Source organism: Eublepharis macularius, chromosome 4 (genome assembly GCF_028583425.1).
Source record: "Eublepharis macularius isolate TG4126 chromosome 4, MPM_Emac_v1.0, whole genome shotgun sequence".
In the NCBI taxonomy this organism is placed as follows: domain Eukaryota; kingdom Metazoa; phylum Chordata; class Lepidosauria; order Squamata; family Eublepharidae; genus Eublepharis; species Eublepharis macularius.
The window spans coordinates 25,523,096-25,536,673 of NC_072793.1; positions in this window are offsets into that span (position 1 = coordinate 25,523,096).

Genomic DNA, 13,578 nt, shown 5'->3' on the forward strand with positions numbered 1-13,578 from the left:
GGGGTGTGTGTATGTGTGAAAATAAATTCTGGAACAGAATATAAGATTTCCAGATGGGTTTAACCCGTCTAGGCCTTTCTGTGCAGAAACTAGATTCTAGGGCTGTTTTGAAACAAAGCACACGTCTCACTTTTGTACTCCATGTTAATGAATCATTTGCGTCATTTCCACCTTGCCTCTCTCCCCAATGGGAACCTAAAACAGCTTACATCATTCTCCTCTCCTTTATTTTATCCTTACAACAACCCTGTGAAGTGGATGAAGCTGAGTGTGTGTGACCTGCCCAAGGTAAGTAAGTCTCCGTGGCAGAGTGGGGACTCGAACCTGGGTCCCCCACGTCCTAATCCGACTCTAGCCGCTACACCACTAACTCTAACCACCACATTGGCTCGCAGAGTGATCATCCACAGTTATAAAACATTGGTTAGAACACCCACAATATACCTGGGTCTGCAGTGGAAATGTGGGGAAAAGCAGCCCACCTAAAACCGGATTTCTATTTCATAGAATAATAGCTTTGGAAGGGGCGTCCTGGGTCATCTAATCCAATCCTCAATGCAGGAAATTCACAACTACCTCCCCTTCCCCCATAACACACCCAGTGGCCCTTGCTCCATGCCCAGAAGATGGCCAGAAGATGGGGGCAGGGTGCTTCAAAAATGCCGGAGGTCGCTAGTCCTCATGAAATGACCTCGAGAATCCCCTTCCATGGGGGATCACAGCGTCCTCTCCAGCTTCTCCGATCGCCGGCAGCCCTTCCTTCCCCTTTCAAAGCAAGAAAAAGACCCCAACCGCAGAACCGTTGGCGGTTTCCTCTTTCACAGAAGACCAGGGAGAAGGCGCAACAGTCTCAGGCAGGGTGCACTTCAAAAGCCGGCGGGCGGGACAAATCTTACACAAGCCTGGGAAAGGAAACTGAGCACAGCTGTGTCCGCCTGAGCCTGTAGACCTTTCACACGTGACGCCAGGGATCCCTGTCAAGTCTTGCGACTGAGTTATTAAAAGCAGCCCCTGCCTCTGTCTATTGCTCCCCTGCCTGGGATCCTTGACTGAAGTTTCCCTCCCTTTCTTCCTTTCAATATGACTTTATAGGAGACCTTCGAAGGCTTCCATACCATACATAATGCCGGAATTTATAGCAATATTGCAGTTGGTTAAGCAGCAAGTGGCAGTTCGAGAAAGTCACTCAGCGGTTCCCTTCGAGCTTTGGAATCGGAGCCCGTAGAAATCAAAGGAGTTAAAGGGGTCCGTCCTCCGGATTAACTAGTTTTGTGGACCAGGGAATTTGCCCGCGTGTTTGAGGCGATAACGTTTTTATAAGGATTTCTGAGTTTGTAACCTCAGATTCTTGCGTGGGAAACACAACAGACACTGTCGCGGTGTGATCTTTCCAAGGCGAGTCTCGCTCCCGGCACTAAACTGCATTCTATTCATTTTGTAATGCCGAAACATATATCTGTAACAAAATGCACAGATTTCAAATGACCTTCTCTAATACTGGAAATTCAAGGCCTACTCGGAAACGGTCCACTTCTTTAAAAGAAATCTGGTGTGTTTGTTTTTTGAACGGAGCCATTGGGATTGGTTCCTTCAGAGAGCTGTTTAAGTAATCCACCCCGCCTCAGGGTCCCTCTCCCCCTTTCCCTTTGCCGAACAAAGAGATCTTTGGAAGGGACAAGTACAGCCAGGTACAATCTAACTCAGTGGGATGAGTCGCATCGTGCTAGACAGCCAGTTGGGTGTAGTGGTTAAGAGCGGCGGGACTCTAATCGGGAGAGCGGGGTTTGATTCCCCACTCCTCCGCTTGAAGCCAGCTGGGTGACCTTGGGCTAGCCACAGTTCTCTGGAGCTCTCTCAGCCCCATCCACCTCACAGGGTGATTGTTGTGAGGATAATAACATACTTTGTAAACCGCTCTGAGTGGGCATTAAGTTGTCCTGAAGGGCGGCATATAAATCGAATGTTACTATTATTATATTATTATCATGCAGACGATCTCAGAAGCTGTTTAAGCATGTTTGAATAGGGAATCCTTTACACACTTCCTTGCACCCCAATCCCAATTCCTTGCACCCCAAGCGGAAGTGAGCCTCAATGAACAGAAGGGGAGGCTTGCTCTAGGCTGGGGAAGGGACCACTAGAGAAGGGGGGCGGGGCAGGAATCGCCTTGAGTTTAACTGCAAATGGATGGGTGGGGCGAGATGTGCCGAGGACTGAGCTCTCCTGTCTGCTCTTCCCAGTTACACTTTCCCCCCTTTCCACACGAGACAGTCTTTCCCACCTAACCAGCAACTAAACGCAAAAGGGAGCATCGCGCTCCTGGAGCGAAACGTCAAAGCGCAGCAGCGCTGCTTTCCTACACGCGGTCAAGACCCCCTCGAAAGCTGGCGGGTTGCGCCGATCTTGGGCTGCCCCGTAGACCCGCGTTGCTAGCAGGAGAGGAAACGTCGCCCGGTCCTCTAGAGCAAAATCGCCGACCAACCAGAGCCCCCGCACGGGCCACGTTTTCTCATCCGGCCTGGGATCAAAGAGCGGCTTGCGGCCTACTCCGGGCCGCGCGGCCCCGCTCCTAGCCCAGCTGCAAGGGGCTCATTGCAACTGGGCGTTCGGGGTTATGAACGCTGAAGGGGGGGGGCGCCTAGGACAGCCAGGGCGCCAATGCAGAAGAAAAGAATAAATGCAGAAGAAAAGAGGGCGTGCTCGCCAGGTGCGCTCGAGAGCGAGGGAGAGGGAGAGAAAAGCAATAGCAACAGAAACGAGCAGCCGCGGTCGCCTGTCCTCAGCCAGCCAATGGCCGGCCAGCTCCTGCCTATTGGCCCAGCGCCTCCCTCGCGCAGAAGCAGAGCTGCCTCCGCTCTCTTTCCAGGCCCTCCGTCTCCTTCTGCCCGCGTCCTGCCCTGCTCAGCCATTGCAAGCGTTTTGCAATGGCTAGGCGGGGCAGGGTGGGTGGCGCACTCTGTAGAAACAGATCAGCGATCGAACGGCAACAATAAGAACGGCAGCATCTTAGGAAGAATATGTGTGTGTGTGTGTATAATTAGAAACAAGACAAAACAAAAGCCGCGCGCGTCGCCTGCATTTTTTTTAGCTGTCGTTGCATTCCTGTCGCCAGGGGAGAGGGCAGAGGGGATCGAGCGATCGGGGCTGCCTGGGCGGTCCGGTGCAGCGGCTGAAGCATTACACCCGGGTTCAAATCCATGCGCGTCCGTTGAGTATATAGGGTGACGCTCGCTGGCTCGCAGCCTCCCTGGGCTCCCTGAAAGAATGGCTGACAAAGAAAGCCGTTCCTGAGCAATATTTCAATCGCCGCTTAACTGCTCTCTTTTGAGCGTCTCCATCCTAAAATGTAGCTCGTTGGGATAAACGGTTGTCCTTCAGTGTGAAAGTGCAGATCGGTATCTTTAGGACGGCAGAGAGGCCGAGCTTCTCTGCAACAGAGCTGAGATCTGAGTAGCTTGCTAGGAAGTAAGTTCCATTGAAATGGGCGAGATTCATTTCTTCCCAAATGTGTTAAGACTCAGCGCAACCAGGACGGGATGAATGCCCCATCAAGGGATGACTCACAGCCGTCACGGAGCTCTTTCGGTATCATTACACATCAACTCCATCACAATGTTTTTAAATAGCTACGTTTATGTATTCAGCGGAGAGGCTTTAGGTGAAATCTCATATGCGTGTGTGAAGGAACTCCTCCAAACAGAATCCACGGGTTGGAAGCGGTTCTGTCATACAGTGCCTGTTTTGCCATTTTTATTGCACGCTCAAGTGGCCAAGCGCTTGATAATCCTATCACATGGATGTGTTATGACATGGAGATTTCCATTTAATAGATGCGGCGGAGAGAAAGCGCACCGGTTAATGTGCCAGGCAATTTATGGCCGCCCTTTTGCTGATTAATAGAGCAGAGGGAGCGATCTGGATTCCCCTGTAAAGACGCACAAACCACAAGCGATTGAACCCGGATTATAAACATTTACTGGCAGCCCGATACTATAGAAGTGAGGGAAGAAGTTCCCAACGTATTCAACGGGCTTCTGCTCCCAGATCAGTGTTCTTAGCATTGCAGTCTAAATCCCGCATTTAATGCAACAGAAGTAGTTGGGATGTATCTGTCTAATGACGATTAAAAAATCCTGTCTTTCCTCTGGGGAGCTTAGAGCGGCCTACATGGTTCTCCTCTCCCCTTTGGGGCATACAGATAACGCGGTCCCGGAGACTGAGAGACTGACCAAGGTCAGCCAGCGGACTTTGTGGTAGAGTTGCTGCAGCATAGTGATTAAGTGGTTGTGCTGCAAATCAGCGCTCTGCTGGTTCGAATCCCACTATTGCCATGAACTCAGATGGTTGCCTTGGGTAAGATACTTTGACTTTGTTCACTGCTCAGAATGGGACACTAATCTGTGTTGTTGTTGTTGTTGTTGTTGTTGTTGTTTATTGGTTCTGAGTCCATGTCTCCCAGGTCCCAGTCGGGCACACTAACCACTACATCGCACTATCTCTCTGCCTTTTCATTTCTCTCCTGTGGATAATAATCCGAAATGGATCCACCAACAGACTTTCTCTTAGTCCCCGTGCCTCCGAAATTAACAAGGTCGCTGTGATATCTAGCAATTCTGAGTAACTGCCTCAGTGGATCCAAGCATAAGGCAGTTAGTCGCCACTTCCTCCCCAGATCCCAGGCTGTGGCGGCTCTCCGTGGGGCTCCCTTGGAAAGGTCCCCCACCCTGCCTGCCCAGACCTCTTCCCAACCCCTCCCGTGCCTTGCAGAGAGCCGGCTTCTCAAAAGCTTGCCCCCTGCCGGGCGTGGGGTGGTCCCCTTGGCCCCCCGGACGTGAGGGAGGCTCCGATTGGCCGCAGCGCCCCGCCCCCCGGCTCAGCCCTCCTTAACCGGTCCCCTCGCCCTCCATTCCCCCTCCCAAGTCCCCGGGGCTCCCTCCTGGCCGCTTCATTCTTCCCCCTCCGGGGCAGCCAAGCGCGATGATGGGATTGAGCAGCCCCTGCTGGGTCTTGCCCGGATCGGCCGCCAGGCGAGGGATCCCCCGGCGCTGCTCTCCGCGGAGCCTGAGCTGCAGCGGCCGTGCCGCAAGCCAGGCACCAACCCGCCACCTGCTACGGCCTGTCGGTATTGCCGGGGAGGAGGGCGGCCCACGGGAGGGCGGCTAAGGAACGGCGGGTTTGGACCTGCCGCCCAGAACCGGCCCTGACTCAGCCGGGGGCGGGAGGGGGAGAGGAAGCGGCATCTTTGGCCGCGATTCTGTACCGCCGCCCGCCGCCAGGGCGGCTCGCGGAGTCCGAGTCTTGCGGCTTGGCAATCCGGGGAGTTTCGCGTCCCAGGCAAACGCGGGGTGGGCGTATTCGCCACATTTGGGCGAATATTTCGACCCCGAATTAGCGCCAACAGCCGCCCAAGAATACCGAGGCCTCTCTGGAGAAGGTTCCACCGAGCTCAAACGTTATGCAATGTAAAGAGTCCGAAATGCGTCTCCTCCAGCCTCGGAGTCGTGGGAAGCCCAATATTTCTGCTGGGATGCAGAGCAGTCGGGCGCAGATGCCCTGCGAGGGTCGGAAAGTGGACGGGCGGGGCTGCCAGTCCCTGGCGCTTGCGAACCCGCTGCGGGTGGAGAAGCGGGGCAGGCCGGACCCCTCTGCCTCCCCCCCCCTCTCCTCGCTTGTGTCCCTCTGCTGCCTCTCTAGGTAAGGGGGCGGGCGAGTTCCGGACTTCTTGCCGCTTGGTCTCATCTAACTTGGGCTCCGCTTCTCGGGCCCTAAAAACTCCTCCGCCGGCTAACTTACTTCGGATTAAATCTCAGGGAAGTCTGGGGTACCTCCCTGCCGGATTGGCATAGTTATACAATGCCGTCGTCTGGGTCCTTGTCGGTACCCGGAGACGAGACTGCCAAGGAAGTCCCGGGGAGCTGTGCAGAGGAAAGCCCTCCCAAACCACCTCTGAAGGTCTCTCGCCATGAAACCCCCTGAAGGGTGGCCCTGAATCTGCTGCGGTTTGTCAGCACAACGAACAAACAACCAACAGAGTCACACAGCCTTCCCTTGCAGTCAGTGGGTTTGGGAGGGTGGAACTCGGCTGAGAATTGCACTAGTAGCTTTTCAAACCCGTCGAAGGACATCAGTGATGGTCTTTGGGGGCCCGATTTGGGAGACAAGCAAGGCAGGAGCCACCGCACATTATTTATTTTCTCCGCCAGGGCGACCCAAATCGGTTTACTGTTATTTTCCATTCCTCCATGTTATCTCCTTTGAGGAATATTTTCAACTTGTTTAATGATCTCCTTCAGGTGTGTTTTATGGCTTGTTCTATCTTTTTTGTGCCCCTGGGCATGTTTCCAATGACTTTATTTATGTATTGATGCGTTTATTTATAGCCCGCCTTTCTCACTGAGATTCAAGGCGGATTACACAATGGTTTTATATTGATATTTTACTGCTTTAATAATAAGCTACCTCCAGCAGGACCCTGGTAAGGAGGCACAGAACTCAAATAAATAAATGGATGGATGGATGGAGAAAGTGATAAGCCTAGTCACCTTCTAAGGTAGAGTGAGGATTCGAACTCAGGTCTCCCAGATCCTAGTCCATCCCTTACACCACTCTGTTTCATAGCTTTGTTCCCATTAGTCTGCCCTTTTAGGAGAAATTCTAAGATAAAAGAGGAGACCCTGGGGGCTGGAATATGGGGGCGGGGGCTTGACGGCGGTGATAAGGGCAGAGGCAGAAGTGATTATGGAAAGAGGAGAGGCCCTCGAAGGGATTCCAGGAAAAGGAACCTGCGTCGGTCTGCCAGCCGCTGCCCTGGCTTCTCTGCGGAGCCCCTGTTCGCACCCGGGGCCTTTCGCTGGCATGGGAAGGGTGACACAGGCAAGGTGACATGTGCGGGCCACCTTTGCCCCAGGCAGGAAGCCGCGGCTGCCCGTCCACGTGCCGCCTTCCCTGTCACTTGCACAACACGACACACACACACACACAACCCCAGCCTTGGCGCGCTGGCTTCGACAGAGCGGCTGACAGGCGGAGAGACGCGCGCCGTATTTATTGGTTTAGCCGCTCCGCGCTCCTGAAGGCTCCACAGGAGGCACTGAGAACCGCCGCCCCCCCACGCCGCGCCCTCGCCCCTTTGCGAGCTCCGCACTCTGCAGCGTTTCCTACCGACGAGGCCTGCCCCGGTGCCAAGAGAAGATCGAGCTCAAACTCGATGGCTGCCTCTCCTCGGCTCCTGCCCCCACCAAGCAGAGACGTGTGGGTCTCGCTGGGTCATCAGCGTGCAGGGAATAAGGGTGTGAGCCACCTTTTAACTACCCTTCGGGAGAGTGAGAGAGGATGGCGTGGGATAAGCAGTTCTGGTAAACTAGACCTTAACGGGAGCGTTTGTGCTTGACGATTCACCTGACCTTTCAGCAACATCCTGTTACGACCTTACCACAGGCTTGACCCGGCACCAGGACTGGCACACGCATGTCTAGTGCACTCTGACTGGCATGCTTATCCCGACAGCCGTATGAGTATTTATTCGGAAAGAAGCCCCGCTATGATCAATGAGGCTTCCTTCGGAATAAATGTGTTTAGGATTGGGCTGTGGTTGGAATCAACTCACTCCAGAACTCTAGGTCGCAAAAGAACATGAACGGATCGCACCAACGGCCCATTAACTTGAGCATCAAACATCACATGACGACAGCGCCGCTCCCTGGCACCTGACTGTCAGAGGCAGAATTCCCGGGAAACTGGAAGCCGCATTCGGCTGTTATGGCTAGTAGCTAAGGCTAGAACCGCCAGTGCCTTATAAGAGTGTATCCAACCCTCTTTTGCAATTAATCGGTGTCCACCGCCATTTTTGTGGCAGTGAGTTCCACAGGTCAGCCACCCTCTGTGAGAAGGAGTAGCGCTTCCTTGTGGCTGTCTTGAATCTGTTGCCAACCAGTTTCATAAAGTGACTCAGAGTTTTACTATCCGGGCAGATGGAGAAAAATGTCTCTTGCACTGCGCCTGATTTTGTAGCTGTTTCTCACGTTACCCCTCAGTCGCCTTAAAAAAACAACTAAAAACCTTCCGACGCTTCCAACTAAAACCTCTAAAGCACCCTTGCCTGAAAGAGTAGGCGCTTCGACCCTCTGATCAGATTGATTGCCCCCTTTCCAGCTCATGAATGCATGCTGAGAATATGTTCTGTACAGCACCCTGTTCTAAGTGCTGTTCTAAGCATGGCTGCGCTGGGCCATGGAAGCTCGCCCGTGTGCAGACAAGCGCCCAACCACCAAATTGTTTTCATACGCATAATTTCGATGCTTGCAACCCTCAGGCACATTCCCAGGCAGAGAAATACACCTCCGTTTCAACATCTTATCACCACGGAATTTCAGTGCAAATCCAAACGACTACACTGGCATAATGAGGGGCAGAGAATAATCTGATTGAGGGTTTGTCTCTGAGTCTGGAAAGAAGGCAGATGTCCCTTCCTCAATGAAGGGCCCATATCTCTTGGCTGAACCTCCAACCACCAGCGATTTTGAATCGTGCAGTTTGTCCAGTGATCTCGAAGCAAGCAGAAATGTTCCAAGACCATCCTACTCCTCAAGACCTTCAGTTCAAAAATATAAAAAATATTTTTAAAATTCTAAATAGTAAAGAATCCAGTAGCACCTTTAAGACTAACCAACTTTATCGCAGCATAAGCTTTCGAGAGCCACAGTTCTCTTCATCAGATGCATCTGACGAAGAGAGCTGTGGTTCTCGAAAACTTATGCTACAATAAAGTTGGTTAGTCTTAAATGAGCTACTAGACTTTTTACTATTTTGCAACTACGGACTCTCACGGCTAACTTCTCTAGATCTATACAAATTTCTGTTGCCCTGTTGTGGGCAAATTTTCGGGTTACACAAGACTCTCCATCAGCCTGATTAAAATTATTAGGTGACGAAGTAATTTCCTAGCAGCATACGGTGGTATTGTTTTTAAAAGGCATCGCGGAAGCCGTTTGTGGCAGTAGACGCAGCAGTATATGCGTACTGCGTGTCTTCAGACAGCTCCGCTCTGAAACGCAGAAGGCGCTCTGCTTAGCCGGCGGCTCTCCTAGCCGCACACCGAGCGGCTGCCACGCACAAGCCGCGAGCCGGCGCTCATTCCCTCCATCCGCTCGAGGCGCGCAGGCGCACCGAACAGGCACAGCCGAGCGGCTGTCACCAAAGAAAGAAATCAAAGCAGGCCGGGATCGCGAGCCGCCGCGGATGATTGACACTCCGCCCCGCCCCCTCTTTCCAGCCCTGCACTGGGCGATTTCCTCCCGCCTCCCGCAGGGCTGGTTCTGGTATTGCAGCAATATTAGTTTCAGGTGGGCGGCCGTGTCGGCCTGCAGGCAAGATCTGGGTCCGGTAGCGCCTTCACGATCTTGGAAATCTAGTTGATTTGGAAGGGGCGATGGGACCCGGATCTTGCAACAATGTTAGATCGACGCCCCCAGGCGCAGGCGGGCGATAGTGGTTGGAAAGAAGGTAACTCGCAGGCGACTGAAGGGCGATTCCCGTTTGGAAATAAGCACCCAGAGCTGGATCTTGGAAACATTTGGGCTGGCTGTAGCACAGTGGTTAAGTGGTTCCTCTGCGAATCAGCACTCTACTGGTTCGAATCCCACTACTGCCATGAGCTCAGTAGGTGGCCTTGGGTCAGCCCCAGCTCATCAACTCCATTGTGGGGATAATAATAACACTAACTTGTTCACAGCTCTGGGTGAAGCACTAATCTGTCTAGAATAGCAGTATATAAGCGCTATCATCATCATCCCTAGGTGATTATCTCTCCCTCTCCCCAGTTTAAGGAGGAGAGGATAGCCCCCTCCCCAGCTCCATCGCTCAAAGGTCCCCAAGGAAGTCCTTCTAGTCCTGGATTTCAGCTTCAAACTCAAGAGAGGGCAAGGGGGGGCTATGCCCGAAAGGAACAGGTGTTTCTCAGCCCGTATTCCATTAAATAAACACACGCACACAAAGAGGGGGAAGGAGGGAGGGGGACCAGCCAGAGAGAAAGCTAATTTATCACGCTGCTAACGATCCTAAATGGAACTGCTGCCATTTTTTCTTCTTCATAAAATGGCAATACTAGAGCCCGTTTTATTCCCACTTTCACACAGGCGCACGCACTCGCTCCGAGACAGTCAAAATTGCAGCCAGATGGAGACAACCTAGGTGGAAGAGAATGCCTTTACCTTATTTATCCGAGCGGAGGCGCAGTTACATTGAAGTGCTGCTGATTCGGCAACCCTGCTGTCTAAAGGGACGGGAAATCGGCCAGCCTCTAACCGGTTTGGGGGGCCACAGGGACCGTGGCTAGGCACAAGGAATTGCTTCGGGGTTCCCCCAAAGGCAGCATGCCTCCCTTGCTAGGAATGGGGCGGGGGCGGGCAGTTAAGAGTCCTATGAGAGGCAAAGCTCCGGAGAAAATTGTATTGTAGACTCAGGTTCTGTACTAGAGATTCGATCTCCGATTTTAACAGTCATACTTCTTTACAGGTGAGGAACGTATAAGAAGTCCACCGGGTCCCCATATATTGTTTGAAGGCACTTTGAATATTATTGGTCTTGGCACCTACTGAAGAACTAAAGAAGAGGCTTACACATTTTTATTCCAGCATCTGGACCACAAAGTAGATGTTTACTTATTTGTCTTATACATTCCTTTCAATCGCTGCAGTTTACCATTCAGAGGGGAACTGCTCAGATCCACGGCGATGACTTTGCTGAGGCGGCACTTAGGACATTTTCGGATGCTCTTTCTCATTTGGGATAAACGGATACCTCTCCCATCGCTGCTGCTGTAGCACCTGACGAGCACAACTCTGGTTCTTCCATCGGACGCTGCCAGCATTACCTTTAACCTGAGCACTGTGCTAGGAGCCCTATCCCTTTAGCATTTTAATAAATCTGCCCTCAATCCCGACCGCACAGAGGAACTGCAACTTTGCTGTAAAATATTCCAGACTGATGTAGAATTTTCACTTCGATGCCCTACTTTTTGCCTAGATTTTGCCAGGTTTGTATGCGTGTGTTTAAATTCGTGAATCAGAAAAAGGTTTCTTTCTGTCTCTTTCCCCTCTTCCCACAGTGCCTGAATCTCGGGGTCCTTTCAGCGTCGAAAAAGTAAACATAGTTAAACTAGAGTAAAGTGGCAGTAAAGTCACTGAGGGATGAAATGCAGAGAAATACTAGGTTAAAGCAAACAACCGAACTCTTAAAGAGTCATTAGTGATTTAAAGGAGCTGAGGGTGGGGGCTTAAGAGAGAACATGTCAGAGAATCCAGTAACAGGGGACCCCAATACTGGGTGTGTCTGTCGTTATAGCTCTATGAAAACTTCTTAGCTGCTGTTTGTCTTGACACACGCGGTCACTTGGTTTACAGATCGCCTTGCTAAGATCACTAGATCCCAGAATCACCTGAAGCCCTGGGTATGTGACCAGCCTCACCTTCTCACCGGCTCCCCTTTGAGCAAACTTGCGAAAAGTTAAGCCCAGAGGTAGCTGGAGCTAGGAAACCAGAGCCTCGCATTATGGGCTCTTGAGATCGGCTTTATTTTCACTACTCAAACTGTTGGAAACTATTTAAACTTAAGCAGAAACAGCTGTATTGCTGGCTGCGAAGAACGACTTTGTCGTCCAGGGCTAAGTGACTTCTAAAAGGGAAGAAATAATTGGCGGCTATTGTCCGACCAGGTGATTTCCAGGTAATCTATAGATAACCTCGCCCCAGTCTATAGTCGCATACATCTTATTAACCGGTAACAAGACGCTAGGGTGGGTGAGTAGGTCTGTCTGTCTGAGAGTGAAGTAGACTTTGAAATATCTACGATCTTATCACATAAAACTTTGACTAGCTAGTTTATGAATCTCCTCATTGACGAGCTAATCTTTGAATCTACTAATTGATGCATTTATTGCAATTTATTGCAATTTATCGCAACAGGACAATCACCAATCGACAGACTTAAAGTAAATGAGTCGGTTTGTCTGTCTTTCTAGAAGGAGATCCGCCCCCCCCTTCTCCGCTTGATCAGAAACGCCCGTTTTAGTGACCGAAATACTCGGGCTTAAGCGTGTTGTGGATCGGGCACGGATCGTTCTCTTCATCAGCCTCCCACCACGACTAGCATTTCCATACCTCATCGCTAAGTTCAGAAGGCCCAGCCTCCAATGGTGTCAAAGGAGCTTCCCTCCCTCGAAATGTTCTTAGAATCTCTGCCCGGTACCGGCGCCCCTGGGACCCCGTCGGCGTTTATTTTAAATCACCGACGGCCCTGAAAGTTGCTCCTACCTAGCCGGACCTCAAGATTAGGAGCTCCGGCGTAGTTTCATCATTGCTCGGCTGTCTTTCAATTTAGTGAACAGAAAGGTCAATAAAGACCGGGAATAAGGAACAGCAACGTTTACGTTACTTTCCCTGCAAATCTAACATTTGTTAGGAGCAACCGTACAGCGTCATTCATAAAAAAAGTGTACTCTTGTGTGCACGCGCGCGTGTCATGCAGAAAATATGCCGAAGTCAAAGTTCAGCCAGTTTCGCTCAATAAGTTGTAATAAAACGGAAAGGGCGCCGCGTGTTAACCTTCCTCGCCGGACTTGCTGCTCGCTCTCACGGGCTTCCTGGTTCGTCAGAACGTCCCAGGAAGCCGCGGCTCCAAGGCATTGGAGCAGACCCAGAGCTGCCTGGAAAAGGCCCGGCTGCGTTTGGATCGCCCGGAGGGGCGCGGGCGCCCGGGGCTGGCAAGATGGGGGCGCCTCCGCCTCCTCCAGGGCCGCGGACGGAATTCGACTTGGACAGCCCATTGTGGAGGCGGGCTCGCAAAAGCTCGTTTCTCTGCCCAGCTTCTCAGGGGACGCGGCGTGTGCCGGAGCCGGGCGCGTGTAGCCAGCGTGCGAAGGGCAGGGGCTGGGGCTGGCACAGAACCGCGCCGGTCCGGCCTCCTCCCGCGAGGAAAATGCACTTTCCGCGGGCGAGGGAAGGCGAGCGCGCCCGGGAGGGCTCCGAGCTGGCCAGACCCTTCCAGCCTGGGGCGGCAGCGCAAGAAGGGAGGTTTCCAAAGCCTTCCAGCGAGCCCGGCCGCGAGAAAACTTGAGAGGCCGCCTCCGTCGGCCGGGGCACGTCCCTTCCCCGACCGCTTATTACCCGCCCCGGCGCATCGCTGCAGGAGGGGTTCTGTGCAGGGGGGAGAGGCGGGGTTCGTCCGGCTGGGGCCGGGCGGAAGAGTCTGCAAGGGGGGCGGCGAGCCACCAAAAGCGCCGGGCCCCTCCGGCGCCTCGAAAGGCCTTGATTTTAATGTCATTTCGTAGCCGGAGCGTGGAGGGGGCAGAGGACTGGAGAGGGGCCGGGAGGGAGGGAGGGGGGCCCGGGCTGCGCTGCTTGGCGCCCTCCCCTCCCGCCCCGCGCACAAGCAGACAGCTGAGGGTCCCCCGTCCCCCCCGCGCGCCTCCGGCTCCCTGCTCGGCTGCTGCTTCCCCGCCCCCTCCTTCGGTCTCCCTGCTCCGCCTCTTGGCGATTGAAACGCGGCTCACGTCGCAGGGAGGCGGGTACAGCTGGAAGGGCC